General features: G+C 30.2%; 1 protein-coding gene across 2 annotated transcripts in view; it reads left to right on the top strand.

Moving 5' to 3' along the window:
- The window catches only part of LOC121132469 (electrogenic sodium bicarbonate cotransporter 1), a 152471-nt gene that overhangs the window by 98950 nt on the left and 36183 nt on the right, over nt 1-17338 (top strand). The window contains exon 1 of one of the 2 annotated variants that reach the window (XM_071886604.1): nt 1334-1473. The exons of the other annotated variant lie outside the window; for it this stretch is intronic. The gene's annotated coding sequence lies outside the window, so the exon portion shown is untranslated. Of the gene's footprint in view, nt 1-1333; nt 1474-17338 lie in introns of those variants that run through there. 2 annotated transcript variants of the gene reach the window in all.

Genomic DNA, 17338 nt, shown 5'->3' with positions numbered 1-17338 from the left:
AACGTCCCTAGAGTATTCCTGGGTTCCCTTAGCTCTAGTTTAGTGAACGTAACAATTATTCTTATTTACGTAAGTGAGCCTGATGAAAGTTTGTGATCCAACGCCATTTCTTAAGTTATAAGGTAAACCACCTTCGTTCTTGTCGGAAAAAAATTGTAGCCTTACAAAACTCAGCTTCAAGAATTTGTAATACATTTTTCAGAAATAAAAGGACATTTTTCCGTATTTTAATCGTTTTTATAATAAAACGTAAACGTAACTTTTATTAATGAAGGATTTATGAATGGGCACTTCTTATTCTACTTTCAATATCAATACCTTTCTCATAGAAGGTTAAGGAGATAAAATTAAATGTGAGTATATTGTTTTTTTAGTAAATAAAATTCTTTTAATATTTTTCCATTCTTGTGTCAACTACGCTAACTTCCCAGTTATATATAGTGCAGGAATATAAATACGGAACAAGTTTAAACCTGAATACCTTGGCAACCCTGAGATCTTTTTTTTAAAGTGTGTTTATCATATGTAACTCACAAAATACTATAAAAAAATGCAAAATTCTTGAGATGTCCACCAAATACGAACACCGTGGGGGTATAATTGTGGGTTTCTATGACGGGCACACGCCTAAGGACGCAAATAACTCTATTAACTATGATGCTACAGAGTTTAAATTATTGTTAACCGATACTGTGTCTTTGTCCAAATCGTATAATTGGAACTGGATTTATTTGGGGGAAACCAACAATTTTAAGATCTTTATGTTTTGGAGAAAGAAAGTTTGGCCTCTTAGCTACCCAGATCTGAATCCTCGGACTACAATGCGTCTTGGAGAGAGAATCAAATAAATATGCACATAACACTGTTGTCTCCTTGTGGGCTTCCCTTCTCAAGGCAGGAGCCAACATGGACAAGTATTTCCTTATGAATGCATGTGCCAAGTTCAGGGCATAGTGTAGCCTGGGGATGAAGCTGTAAGTGGTAGGTTTGTGTGATTGACTTCACTATGGACCCAGTCATGTAATGTTTGTGAATGGCTGAATTCATTAACGGAAAAAATTGTAATATAGGTGAATTAATTTTAAATTTTCCGGATTTAAAATTACCACCCTGTAGATTGATTTTTGTTTACACTATTTCTACATATTTACTTCAAAATTCATTTCTTTTTTGATACCTTATACCCAAATTTGTTGAACAAATGTTTGAGTGCTTTAGTAATTTCAAGCTACGCTGCTTAAGATAGAGCAAGCCTTACATTACTTCGCCTAATAGTGTGAACACGATGTTATTTTTCTTTTTTGTATGCATGACTTTTTTTTTCGTCACACTTCTAAGACATCCTTATAAAATCAATTTTTCCCAGTAATGTCCCATCACTTGAATGGAAATTGTGTTTCTGAAATAAGGTAATTAAAGTGATATTTTACTGACGAAGGTTTAAGAAACTCCTTTATCAACAGCTAAAAAAAGGTAAAATAATTTTAATTCCTCTAAATAGGTGAAGAATGTGTAATTTATTGTTTTCAACTCATTTTACTTTGGCTTATATATGTCAAACCACCAACACATGCTAATTTATTACTGCAATAAATTTAACTATAACGTTCATAAACATTATCTTATTTTATAACATATGATATACAAATTTCTCTCTCGGTATTTCAAGATTTCGTTTCCCCGGGAAATCTTGCATTTTTTATTATTGGAAAAGTTTAATAAATATTGAAGATGAACTAGAGATAAAGTTAAATAATGATTTATGCCACAGTGCAAATGAACACTTAAATAAATGCCTAACGAAGCACACGCCAACAAATGTATCTTCAATAATAACTTTACCTTCTAACGTAGGATACATAAACCGATTTGTGGGCCGTTCATAACTATCTTACAAAATTTCTCAAGAAAACACTCATATATTTGGAAGTAAATAAAAGATTTGCTGTATTGAAAACTACTCAAATTTATGTCTTATTGTCTGAGGCAGCTTCAAAAAAGCTGTTGCTCATCTTCAGCATCGTGAAATTACAGAGGTGCCAAAGACTCACCATTGATCTATTAATTTCTAGTTAATTAATTGAGAAAATGATTTTTTCTTCAAGAAAAAGAACAAAAGCTAATTCGAATTCAACCAATCAACGTTCAAATATTAAATGCATTATTTCAATTTCATTTTTTTTGCGCCGTATGAGAAACCTTAACATATAAGTGCATGAATATGTTCAAATCAGTAAATGTGATATAGCAAAAAAGTTAGATTTAAAACGTTCCAAAGGGAAATATTAATGTGTAAATATATATCTCTATTACAACAAAAATATCAAGATTTGTACTCTTTTGATTATAAGTTTATTAGCTATATGACTATGTATATTTTAAAATTCCATAAATCTAGAACTATTGGCAAAAAATTAAATTTTTCAAAAATTAGATCAAAAATTTATAGTTGTTCACCAAAAAACATATTTAAAAAAAAATTCAAAAACTAATTTTAAGATATTAAAAAAAATAAAAATCTAAAATCTATAGTTATTAACAGAAGATAATTTTTTTTGGAAAAATTATATTATTTGCTCTTTTGCAATAACGAATTTTTTTTAATTATCTAAGTCTTTGAAAAAAAAATTATCCTTATTTCCTGTAAAATTTTTCCATCCTGACCAAAAATATTTCTAGTAAAAAGAAAATATTCCTTAATTTGGGCTTGAGGGGATACAGCTGCTCCAGCCCACTACTTGGGGAAGCCCTTGTTATGGGATTATATTTATTGCAAAAACACATGTATCAAAAAGTTACTCAATCATTCGAAAATTTTAGTGAGTTAAAGCTACTTTCAATATGGAAAAGTTAAAATTCCTTTATCATTATTCATTGGGCTAACAAAATATGAAGTCACTTGCTATATCCTTTCTATGTAGGGAAGACCTAGGGGGTTTTTCTTCACTTTTTGTTCAATTATTCGGAGCTGGTTTGACACATATATGTTAAAATTTTTAGAACCTTGCAACAAATGTATGTTATTGTATGAGTCTATTTATAAACTATGTTTTTCAACAAATTACATTTGAATACGACCCTTCAAATGTTGTAAATATACTTGTAGTTGGGAGAATTCAATCATTTGAAAATAATCGAGTTTGAGTAAGATTTTGAGAAAATTAAACTAAATTTTATTTTTTGAGGATTGAATAACTAAACCTTTTATGGTGTATATCCATATTTTGAATCTGAATCAATCATTGAAAGCTCATTTTTCCAATTTAAAACTGTTTATTATAAAATGGGGATCCAAATATTCGTCCATTTCAAATAAAACTATATATTATTTTTATTCAAACCCCTTTTGTTCCTAATATTGTTTAGATTTTTTTAAAGTTTGTATTTGTTTTTTACAATTTTGAATAAAAATAAATACTTAAACAAATTTTTTAAAGGCCGAAAATTTTAAACTAAATACTCTGTGGAACAAAAAACAATTGAGAGATAGGTATATTAAGCTTTTTTTTTTTCTCTTTTCACGTATTTCTTTAATAATCCAAAATATAATGATAAAACTTGTCTCCCTTAAAAATTTGGGAATGAAAATAATGATGAGGTTGTTTTTATCAAAGGTTAAAATAAAACTGATTTTTAACATTCCAGTTTTATTGTCAATCAAATACTATTTAAAAGGACGAACAAAATAATGCGATAAGAAGCTTATTATTGTAGATTAAGCCTTTTAATGATAAAAGTAAATGAAGCAATTAACATTTAAAAAAAATGTTTTTAAGACAAAATTTTGTTGATTTCAGGATATTTCATGATTTTCATAGGTCCAGTTAGTTATAAGCTAATTCATTTGTTCAAAGCTAATTAAAAATTAGGTTATTTTGTGACAATATTCTGCATTGGTTCATTTCTATTTGGGCTATTTTCGTTCGGTCAGTTTTCGTCCTTGGGCAATATTTCACATCTGGCAATTTTCCGACTTAGGCAATTTCCCTGGTATCAATGTGTTTATGTATCATGCAATAAAAAAAAATTGACTATACGAGGAAACTCTGAAAACAGGGTTGGAACTGTTTCCTTTGTAATGAAAATTAGAGTATATGATTCTTTTCCTCAATAATTAGGCTTTAAATTTTTATAAAATTTTATATTTACTCATAGCAAAATAATCAATAGTTTAAATGATATCATTAATTTAAAAAAAAAGGCAAAGCTGAATCCGCTATTACTAAAATAATTTTCCACAATATAACTACTTTTATTTCTTTAAATCAATTTTCTTCAATATCTCACAGAAAAAAAGACAAAAATTATTGATTTTCTATAAAATAATCTGCATTATATTTTACAAATGTGATGTATATATTTTGTGGTTATAACATTTTTGATCATCAAGGAAAGAGGCTGTTGCAGCTGCTCCCCATCTCGGCTACTCTAATCGATCTTTTGTAACATAAACAGAATACATTTAATTGTTTTTTTAGGTCAAATAAAATATAATAATGGTAGTTTTGGGACGTAAATTTTCACATTTATTTTATAAACTCTATTGAACAATAAACAGATATTTCATTCATTTATAGTATTTTTGACATATCCCCTCTGCAATTATTAAAATCAAGTTATTTTTCTCAAGATGACAGAATTTTGTGTTCATAAGATTTGTTATTTTTTGAAATAAGTTGTTTTCTTTAAAAAAATATGTTTTCAAATATAAATTGTGTGATATAAATACAATATCCAATTATACAACGGAAATTTCCTTGGAGAGAACAATCTAAATGTAATAATACTGATTTACATAATATTCTATGAATGTTGTGGTTAACCAAATAAAAAAAAGAATAATTAGGGCAATTTAAATATATATATTCGAATCAATGAAATCATCTCTAAATATTTACATTTTAGATATATTAGAAATAGGGGGTATACCAATGCATCAGAATCTGAATCGGTAAGAATCGGCTTCTTCAGGAATATCGGAATCCCTTCAATACTGCCAATTCTACCTATACTTATGCATAATTATTGATATGGTTAATATGACTTATTTGAGCTCATTTTTAGAGACAAAATTATGGTTATAAATCAATAAAATAGCTGGATTAGAATTCGTCGTTAGCAAATTTTCAGGTGTGTACATGAAATTCACTTGAAAGTAACAATATAGAAATAACCACATTTTCAGCGATCCATAAATTTGAATTGTATAATGAGTCGTTCAAAAAGTTCGTAACGTTAGAAGTTAGATTGATTGTTTACCTTTCAGTAACTTTTGCAGTTAATATTTTTTTATATGACTATTGCATAATATTGTTTATAACAGAACTGAAGTAAAGTCCATTTTCTCTGATTCATGTTATAGTCATCATTATCCAATCCGAGTCCATTAAAATAGATACGAGTCCACACTCGAGCACTGGTTTATGCATCTTTCAATTCCTAAGTCAAGCATATAAAACTCAGTTAGGAATCGGGGACAGCTCAAGAACATTTGATCTGATGTGGGGCGAACAGTCCCTGGACAAAACGTCGAATAAACTAAACATCGACCAGACAAAAGGTCTACCGATAGAACATCGACTGTAGAATATAAAATAAGGGGCTCCTCTAAATGAAGTTGTGATTTATCCCATTCAGACATTTCCCACCTGAAACATACCCCACCACCACCACCACTCCTATATAAACTACTAGTAAGGACCCCTCCATACCCCCTTATACAACCCGAATGTTGGGGCTGTTTTTAGGTACCATCGTGTTCCAATTTCAGCAACCACTGCCCATCCCTATTTACCCCCAGATGTTGGGGCTGTTTTGGTAACCAAAAATGAGTTGAAACCTGCCGCCACAACTTAACCAAACACTAACAGCCCCTCACAACCCCTAATTTACACTCCAAATTTTGGGGGCTGTATTGGATTGCTGCAAGGCCCCAAAGTTGATCTCGATTTGGGAACGGGCGGTACTCAAAAGCAACCCCAACTATTTTTATATAAATGAAGATGTTGGGGATTGCTTTGAAGGTAACTTATCTTATAATTTGGCATTCATTCCTTGTATACATTTATACATTTAGACATTACAGTTGAATATTTAATATGTATTAATGTTATAACTATTAATTATTGGGGAATAAATTAAAGTTTTGAGATGGACCCTTAAAAGTAATTTTATTAACCACCGTGGGGTTCAGCTCATTTTGGGGTCTGGTGGGACTCAAAATTGCTTGAAATTTCGAGATATAAAGGGGGGTTTGTGAGCGTTCCTTCTTGTAAGTTTATGTAGGGGTTGTGGGGCATGAGAGTTTGGAGTAAAAATGTCGCATAAACTGTTTTAATATTTCGAAATGTAATATTTTCTGGTCAATGTTCTGTAGGTCGACGTTTTGTTTATTTGACATTTTTCGTTCGATGCTCTGTGATTTGACGTTTTGTCTGTCAACATTTTGACCTACTACCGCGCTAAACCAGTAATTTAATATAAAATATCCTATTGTCAGAGTCACAAGTATTTTTTTAATTTCAGTGAGGCAGTTGACATTAGTCCAGAGGCCGAGGGAACAGGAGGCTGACATTAATATCTAATAAAAGAGGCGAGTCCAACTCCCTGATATGAGCCGACGAGAAATTAATTGAGTCCTGATCACTGAGAGTAATTAACTTTTTAAAATTTAAATTTATTAACTAATTATGATTAATAATTTTTTTTTAAATCCGTAACTAATAAAAAGTTAAACATAAAAAAATTATATAACTTTTTTTTTGGTGTATGAAATTATTTTCTATGTAATAAATAATCAGTATTGAAATCGTCTATATAGATGGTCTCGGAACCGGAATCGGCTGAAATTTTGTTATCGGAACATCCTTTATTAGAAGTATCTAATGTGGCCTCTTTGCTGTCTGGATCTAAACTGTTTGGACTATTAAGTGTAGGAAGTTTTGGAGAGAGAGTCAAATTAGCGTGAACTGTTGAATCCATGCGGGATTCTATTCGAGAGACATTGCCTAATATGGAGAAGGAGTTCCTCATAAAGGACTTTTCTAGGTTAAAGGCCAGGTTAGAGGCTTTGGTTGAAGGTGGACGTAGTTGGTTTGAGTGATTGACTTCACTATGTACCTCGTGATGTAATCTAGTAAAAAAGATTTGTGAATTGCTGAATTAATTTGGGGAAATTAATAGTAATATACTCTATTCTAAACTTTTCTGGATTTAATATCTCCACTGTCTAGACGCTTGGCTTAGGCCAGTCATATTTGTGGGATATAACTTCCATCTGGGACAGTCTAACTACCCCATAATAGAAATTAAATTTTGATCGTAATTTTCTATATAATTCGTAGTATAAGTCATAACCAAGTAAAGGCATGATATGGCTCTTTATTGTTTTGAGGATCTGGACTAACTAACACTATTCCCGTTCATACTCACAGTCAAGTACCTATCATTCAGTCTATTCCTCACAAGATAGGATATCCATTTTTTTCATGATAATAGATAACTACTCATAATCAATGCAATTAATGATTTTCATAAATCGTACCAATAAAAAAGCAAGAGTAAAATTTTTAATTTAGTTTAATTTTATAGAACATTCGCTTCAACCATTTTTCGGCAATACAAACTTTGATATGTCAAACGCACGTTCCTCACTATTTCAATGCATGCTAGTGACTGACTGCATTTCCATAAAATTTTTAGAAGCACACTCACCACGCAACTACTTCTACAGCCTGATTGTCATACATTAGAAAAAAGGAGGTTTTACAATAACTAGCCTATTTAATGTTTAATACAATATTTTTAAAATATGTATAATTATTGTTCCTATTATCCTGTGGTTCTTTTGCCACAAAGTTTCCTTCTTTTCAATGTTATGTATACATTATAAATATTACGTTTAACGAACATAAATATAATTTAATGTGAAACATAACAATCATAGTATCATCATCTATTAATCAATTTTTTGTATATTCATAAATAGATTTCAAAAGAGTGTTGTCACATTTATTTGGGTCTATACAATATATAGCATTGTTGTTAATATTGTGTTTCTAAAGGATATCCAAAGATTCGAATTTATTACTTTCAAATTTAATTTACAGTAGAAAAAGACTGAACGCCCTATTATCCAGTTTTAGTAGTGCGCCTGGATCCAATCATGAGTCGTGGAAGGGGCCGAGTCCTGTAATATTTGCACAGATGATATTCATGTTCCTATGAAACAATGTTCATCTTATTGGTGTTCAGCTTTTATACTATGATTCAAAAGACTGCATTGTGTCAGCATCAATCATTTCTTGCACCTTGCTGATAAACTTCTTAGTCTAGACCAGGGATAGGGAACTGAAGGCCCGCACACAAAGTACATAAAATCCAAAGAGAGAGAGAAAAAACCATTTTTGCACTTTTTTTAAGCAAATGGGTTGTCTTTGTTGCTTATTAATGACATGTAAAAATGCATTTATACGCATTCATTGTATGCTTCTCCTCAACAGGGATATTTCAGCCTCTGGAGCAACTGTGATTCGAACCTACAAACATTGAGTTCGAAAGAAGAATCGTTGTCATCTTTAAGACCTCAACATTGCTAATATCCAGAATATTGTTTACCAAAATCATTACAACAACGCAGATATGCATTCTGCCTCTTAAAATGTAAAAGGCTTGAAATCTTCTGTTCATCACTTTTTTAGCTTTTCTATATGAAATAAGGAGAGTGTGTTAAACATTAGGGTTCTGTGACTTGATCTTATTTTGGTAAGTGTAATATAATTGAAAATTTAGATATTTTATAAAATAAAATGATGATATTCAATTATTTTCATTTTAAACTTAAATTATATAACAGATTAAACTTTTGATTCCTCTGATTCACTATACATGCAAACTCTTAAGTTCGAGAATAAATGAATGAAGTTCTTGTGTACCAAAAATGGTTTCTGCAAAAAATAACCTTTTTTATAAATTGTCTTTCTTTTTGATAATCTTCTTCAGACCAAATATATATATATATATTTTTCATATTGTCCTGTGCATATTCTAATAAATCATTTAGCTTAGTAACTTGATTTTTATAAGCACTTTGTAGGTTCTCCTTCGTTGCTTCTCTTTTAATAGTCTCACCTACACCATCTCAAGATCCCTTGCCATGACTACTGGGGAAAAAATGCAACTCAGTAGACAATTGAATTCCCTCTTGGTAAAACGTGAGGTTCAAGAAGGCTTTAGAGTTTCTATATTGGCCCTCACACCTATCGAAAAAGTAATACATTTTTTAGTAGTACTCAATTTCTCCTTTAAATGAATTACAATTCGTTTCTGGTATAAATGTACGGCTGCCATATCGTGATGGTTGTTATTAGATATAATTGTGCAAGAGTAGTGGCATACCCCCCTACCATTATTTTAATAATAGTAAACCCGTGAGTGTATTGTTGCTTATGCTTTATACCAAGTCGTATCCTGAAGAATAAAACTATAATTTTCTGAAAAGTCATCAATTACCCCAACTTCTTCCTCCGTAATTTCTTTTTTGTTTTTTGTTAAGAAATTACTTTAGACCTTTGCAAAAAAAGTTGTGCTTACCTAGCTTGACTGTTTTTACAAAGAAAATCAATTCAAAGTCTAGTATTGGTAGTTCTGTAGAAGTTAATTTGCATCAATCAGTGGATACATACTGTTGAAATTGTACCTTGTTGATGTTCTCAAATTTGTCGAGTAACATATTTTCATGATTATCAGTGAGTTTGCAGGCATCACAAGTAAGAAAGTACCACGAAGATAATGCAGGGTTGCATACGATAAATGCAATAACATGACGGTACGTTTGATAAATTGTTGTTTTGGTCATTCTCGGTCCTATTATAATCAGTTATTTATAGTGTTATTTACTAAAATATCTAAATTTTCAATTATATTATACTTAAAGAACAATCTTAATTTATTTTATTAATAAAGAGCAAATATGTATATTATATATAATAGGAGTTTAAATGTATAGAATATACTAATATACTATAAAACGGTTCTACATACTCTAGTTAATGTTCACATTGGAAGTTATTACTAAGAATTTAAAAAAAGGAGGTATAAGATTGAAATAAGATATCAACATATAGGTATGCATGAACAAATTTGTCGATATGTGAAGTTCATCTTAGACATTTGTCAACAAATTGCCAGTTCAAAATTAATGAATAAAATTGAAAGAAAACTTTTTTCACTAATTTAAAAAAAATATATATATATTGTAAATATAACTTATTGTTATTTTAAAGAGGAACACAAGCCTACTAAGATTTGTTTGTCCATGCAAAACCAAAAAAGTTATAGAAAATAATGTTGTCGAAAAAATAATCTTCGATAATTAATTCATTTTCGCAAATAATGCAAAAATTATGCAATAAAATGTTTTGGAAATCAAAAATACTATTGAATAGGTTTAAAATTGAATGTCCAAAAAGCATCAAATTCAGCTTTCCTTTTTAAATATTGATATTTGATTAAAAAAAGAGAAAAAAATTGAAAAATGACAGATATTTCAATTTAACAGCAATTTTTAAGCGTCAAATTTAGATGCTAACGAATTTCTAAAACCTTTTATTTTCTCTATGAATCAAATATTCCATTAAAAATCCATTTTTTGTACCTATAATAACAGCAACATTTTTCACCAATTATTTTTATTATTATTGCTTAATCCGTCGTTATTTGTTTTTTGAGACGTCAGTCACTTATTGATTTATAACTTAACCACTTATCCAGTCTTCTTAGCTCCCAAAACCTTTTTTTAGAGTATAGAATAAGGCAATATATGATACCCCCTTCCCCGCCCGAAAATTGGCACCCCATCTTAGCCTGACGCGGTTCTAAAGAGGCGCCTATGCAAAGTTTCAGACTCATAGGACAAACGTTGGGGTTACCCATAAAATACATAAACACACAATTTCTGTCGTATGAGGACAAATAAGAAATACTAATTTATCATAGAATCATTTTAAATTGAATTAAAATATATAATTGCATAGATCAATTCTACTAAATATCATTTTTTGGCCAAATGTCCCAAATGGTATTATGGTACTATTTGCCAAATTAACATTTTTTTAATGACAATATCCCAAATTGTCCTGTGCAAAATGTCTTTCAGTAAAAATATTGCCGGCCAATAGGCTGGTCACGCTTTTCATATAGCATATTGCTTCAGACTGAAGATTTTTATCTGCTACAGCCTTACCGTGCCGAACTGCCAATCGAAACTACCTCTATGTATTCCTTTTACTAATGATTGGGACAATGAGATATATTTAGAATTTACATATATTAAAAAATGACTATAAAATTCGATGTTATTCGAAATCGTCATTTTTAATCCAAAAATATAATAACTTAATGTGTTACTATTTTATTCCCGAATTGTATTAATATTTACATACTCTTAATATAACTCATTCAAAAAAATCAATTTATTTTTTCCCTTACAAAAGAAAATATTATAATTATAGGTACTTGTTAAATTACCATCTTCTCTTATAAATTACTTTTTTGGGGAATAAATGTTTTATTTCATTTTTATGGTGATGTAAGTATATAATTCTTAGACCAATAATGAAATTACTTTTATTTATCTCATTTTAATCAATGCACTTTGATGCAACTAATTACAAATATGAAAAGAAATTATTCTACTAGGTATTGATATTACATGAATGGCATTGTACTCTTCCAAAAGAAGCTCAATGTACTACTACCATGTCTTTAGATTAGAGTGATCACTATTTCTTTAAGGAAATAGTATGAAGGTGTATGATATATTAGACTATGAATATGGCCTGTCCTGGGGAAAGAAAAATGGTTTTTGGCTTCACTCTAAGTGTTTCAAAAAACTCTCCAGAGCAATTTGACAGATTTTGGCTAATTTTAGTATGAGATTTCGAGAATACATTGATGTTATGTAGATATCCCCAAAACAATATATCATTATGTTTATGTGAGAATCCAGTATCCACTCCTTGGACTGGGTAGCTGTGCAAATCTCGAGTCTTTGATTCTTATAGCACAATAGATGTCATCCCCCAAAGTGCAAACAAAAATCCATTCTTTAAGAACTTACAAAAACAACTGAGAGAGCTGGAAACGATTGACATTAACGATGACGTTGTTACCTTTCCTGATCAGGGGATCACCAATCGATTCTTAATTCTGGAAGATTCTACTACCCTCTTCAGAGATCAGCATAAAGCTGTCTTCCTCTTACTCCTTGGTATCTAAAGTTTATATCTGAAGTTTCAGGATGGTCAATAAAAGGACCCTGATCTTCCTCAAACACGGTAGAGGAGGATTATGCCTTCTTTGAAAGGGATCAATGATGACCGGAAGTTCACATCCCGATTCCAGATATCGACTTGTTCTAAAAAATATATAAAGACTTTTATTACTTCATTCCAAACATATTGTAGATTTTGAACCAAGAAGTGAATTATCAATTGTTTTTGCTGACTGTTTATTTGTGCTTTGCACACTTCATATCTTGCATCAAATCTTCTAACAAAAAAAAAACTGTAAAAATAAGCCAAATTCAGTTGGTAGTTGGCCAGTTCTTCCCTATCATATTAACAATAAATTAATAACTTTTACAAATTGTTCAGAGAATAAAAAGCTAACTGAGTGAGCGAGGAGTCTAGAGAGGAAAGAAAAAACACGGCTTTAAAAAAGATGTTTTTGCTGTTTTTATGTTGACACATAAAAATAAATCTTTAAATAAGAAACATAATTTATATGATACAGAAAAAAGAGGAATCATTGATATCCTTAACGATTAAATGCACAGCATTATTGTTTATTTCGATGCAAATGACAAAAAAAAAAGTAAAAATTAATCGTTTTGGAGAATTATGGAACCTTTTAATACTTAGCTTTAACTAAAATTTCCTATATGTCTTGTCAATAATCACGTATGATGTGTTATGTGTTATTCTTATTTTAATTAATTTTATTTAGTTGACGTAGGAAATCTTTTGAATCATTAATGTACCTTTTACCTATAGTTCTTACTTGTATTGATCTTTTATTTTTCTTTGAGTATGTACCCATTTTACCTTTTAGTCCCTTAGAAAAAAATTTAGAAAGACGATCCTTGTACTCCTAATAAAGTAGTCATTATTGAAAACTCTTTCTCCAGTCTCTTGCTCTCCAGTGGTATCTGTAGTATTTTAGGAACACTACATCAAGTTATCTTAACTATTATTCATTTTCAATTTTTTTCAAAAACATCACCATAAATGAGCAAATCTACTATTATACCTTCAGAGGAAGTAAATAGCAATCAATTAAATAAATATTACTATTAGAAATAAAATAGAATTTTTTTCATAATTTGATATATTATGGATCAAAATTATTCTGGTTGGACAAAAATGGAACTCAAGCGAGAACTCGTAAAACGAGGAGCTAGGACTCATGGGAGATAATTACTTTTGATTGAGCGTCTCCAATCATATGATTTAAATGATGATTATGGAGGATCAACTGTTCAGATTCCTGATCTAATTCCAATGTCAAATTGGGAAAATTCATCTGAATTCAAGACAATTGTTTAATCTGACAAATTGTGTATTCCCCGTGTGATGAAAGCCCACATTTAATTAATTATTTCAAATTTTGTAACAAAACGTTTGAGATCCTCCCCCCTCACTCTTTTTCATAGCCCTTTCTTCTCTTCTTGTATTCATATAGGACCATTTAATAATTAAATAAATTGATCTTAAAGATAATTTAAAAAGAGCTTTATCCCCGAAATATTAAAAAGATATAGAGGGGTTTCTAAATGAAGGCATTGTAAATTATAGACCAGACTTTTACCTATCAGTAAGCTATTTTTACACTTTCTGGATTTATTATTTTTTGAGCTATGAGCCTCTGAAAAAAGAAAACCTTTTCATCTTTAAATAAAGATAACTCAAGTTTTAAAAATATTTAAAATTGTTTTGGAATTGTTTAGCATTATGCTTTGAAGTATATTAATATCATTTATCCATATTTTCAACAACAAGCAGTTAAAAAAGCTTTGAATTTTAAAAATAGCCAAAAAAAACTTTATAGCCTTTTTCTGAAGGCCCTGAAGATGATAAAGTAAACCCAGGACCATATTTGGGATTAGTGGATCAAATTCTAATATTTCGATTTTGTGACACTTTTGTAGTTGAGAAGCATTAGTAATTACTACGTATGTAAATGCCATTCACCGTAGTTTTTCTTTCTGTCGAATTATATGAACAAGGCCCAAGTATGACGTGTCATCTAACGGTATAATTTTTTTTATTAATTTACTGGCACCCCATTAAACTAATCAAGGTTCAGAACATTAATTATGAGAAAAGAGATAAAAACATCAGTAGCTGACTACAAAATACACTGTATATTTTTATGTGAGCGAAGAATGCGTTGTCTGTGGTTATACCACATGGTATTAACCCAACTAACAAAAATTTAATCTGAATTTGGGGTTCAGCTGTCACTACTTATTTTTTTCTCTCTAATCAGTGTTCTTAATATTATTTGGTTTGATTTAGGTGGTATTAATTTATGCAACTGAGGAAACTTCTGAATTTCTTTACAAATAGAGAATGTATATTATAAAAAGTAACACCTCAAGTAGCTATAGAGGTCTACAAATGCCCCTTGAAAACTGAAACTTTAGAAACATATTTTTTTCGTTTAAATACAACAGAGGATCAAATTAACAGGTTATCCTAAGAATTGGACACACTTTGTACACACGCTAAAATAAAAATTTAGAAGAAGTAGACCTTATATGAGACCCTTGACCCTTTTTAACCTTAAAACTGTACTTTATAAACTTAAAATGTTATATAACTATTTCTTTAAGTATGAAAAGGATTTAATGATTACGACATGTGCGAGTTTCTTCTTATTCTTTAAAAAAAAATTATTGAATTTGATTTTAACCCCCCCCTAGTTTGATTAGTTCTTATTAACCTGTTGAAAATTATCAAGTAGTATTGAATAGTAAGTACATAGTTAGAAGAAATGTCTAACAGCCAAAAGATGATAGGCCATTCCCTACCCCTTTCTTTCAAATGAGAGGTTTTGAGATACAGTATAGTTGACGACATGTCCAATGTTATTATATCCATAATTATAAAAATAGCTTTAAATTATGTTCCAATAGTATGTACTAAAATTGGTATAATAAAACTTATTTGAATACAACCAATTAATATTAAGAACACGGATTTTAAAAAAAGAGCAGGAACATTGACATGTGACTATACAAATTCAATGTATACATTTGAGCTAGTGAAGTAACTCTGTCTGCAATTCGGATTTGTTCAGGCACATCTAAAATCTATATATTACGTGGTTAGCTACTTGTACCATGAAGCCATGTGTCGTAACCTCCATCTGTTATATTTAGTTGATAGCTTGCTATTTACAAGTATCAACTTTATAATAACGTTGATAAAGTTAGACATAATTTGACTATTTAATAGCGATTTGAAATATTCTTGCCATATAGTCTTTTTTTAATCATTTGTCAGATTACGAGGGATGCAACGTGAAGAAATCTTCATTAAAACCAAATTTTCCTGAAATGTCCTATAGATACTGGTCATGATGATTCCAGAAGATGCCTCGATCTCCCAATAAGTCCAATGACGATCTTGTTTTATTAGCTCATGCAGACCATTCTTGCACAACAATCGATTTTCGACGACCTTTACGGAATTTGTCCCGGAAAAAACACCGGCCTCGTTTGAATTCTTTATACTAGTTTTTTATTGTACTGAAGGATGGTGTATGATAGCCATATAAGGAGCAAAGTTCAGCAATGCATTATTGCCCTGATAACCTTAGTCAGAAGTTATGAAAAATGTTTGATAGGCTAGATGGAGTAAATGTAATACTATAATGTTTACTTATACTTAATCAGTGTAACTCCATCTATTAATTATAGGAACATTAAAAAAATGATTGCACGAAAGTGTTCACAAATCAGTTCCTTCTTTTTACTAGAATGAAAATTTCAAATCACTATAAAATACTCAAATCACGTGTAAGTAATAAAACGTTACTATAAAGTTGATACTTATAAATACCAAGCTTTCAGCTGAATACAATTGATTGGAGCTTAAAATGCATAGTTTCTTTGAGGCCAGATATATAAGTAAAAATCCTACGTTTCACAGTCTCATACTAAAATTAGCAAGAAAATTAATATGGTGCTGGTGAGTTATAAAAAGACTTAATATAGTTAGAGTGAAATGAAAACATCTTTTTTAATGCCATTTATATACTTTTACTGTTTAATTTCAAAAAATTTGATCACTCTACTTACATCAGTTATGTTTTTCTGCTACGTGCATAATACCTACAATGCATAATACTGCGTATTGTGTAGATTTATAATTATGTAGGTATGCCATATATTTATGTTCTATCCATGTTTTATTAGTCATTATGTTTATTTGTTGTATTACGTGGAGGATAACAACCAAATTATGCTAAAGTGTATATTTTATTGCAGGAGGATGTTAATTATAGATCTTGGTTTTGTATATTAGCTCATATCTTATATTTACAAAAATAAACTTTTAAATCATCCTCCTCCGCCTGCTGCTGCTGTCCAATTTTTTCAAGTAGTAACATTTTTGTTCAACATTCTACTATTAAAAATTAGAAGTGAAGCAATGTACATATACATTACATTAACCTGTTGATTCGTCTGGGATTGCTGCAAATCTTATGAAAGGTGGTCGAACAGATTCAAATTAACAGCGATGATTCTTCAACCTTTTCAATAAAGCCAAATGCTATTGTAGAGCTAATTCGAAGAAGCGTATTAATACTTGGTAATATTTGAAGTACCTTTGGCCTATAAGCATTCTATCGAACACTATAAGATATTACGCAGAATAATAATTCATTTGGGGGAAAAGTAATTTTATTGGGTGGTGAGAAATACTTCCAGCTGTACAAAGAGACACAAGAAAAAATGTAGTTCCTAATTTGTGTAATTGGCAAGTAAGGCGTAGGTTAGTTTAGTGACATTGGATTGAACAGGGTTTAATTTACATAACATTAGTCAAAAAAAGTTATTATAATTTATCGTAATAAAATAAACTTTTGGAAGATTGATCTTCCCCGGGCGTAGATTGTGGAACTTACAACTTAAAAATTCCTCTGGTGACAAATTTTGCAAAGGCTCTTTTTCTGTTTGGTATATCTACTCATCAGTTGCGTCGGTCGAAAGAAGGAAAACCATTAGTCCTCCTTTTGGTAACTGTAAAGCTTTCATACCTCAATGTATTAC

Source organism: Lepeophtheirus salmonis, chromosome 2, assembly GCF_016086655.4.
Source record: "Lepeophtheirus salmonis chromosome 2, UVic_Lsal_1.4, whole genome shotgun sequence".
In the NCBI taxonomy this organism is placed as follows: domain Eukaryota; kingdom Metazoa; phylum Arthropoda; class Copepoda; order Siphonostomatoida; family Caligidae; genus Lepeophtheirus; species Lepeophtheirus salmonis.
This window is presented reverse-complemented; position numbering and strand designations above follow the sequence as displayed.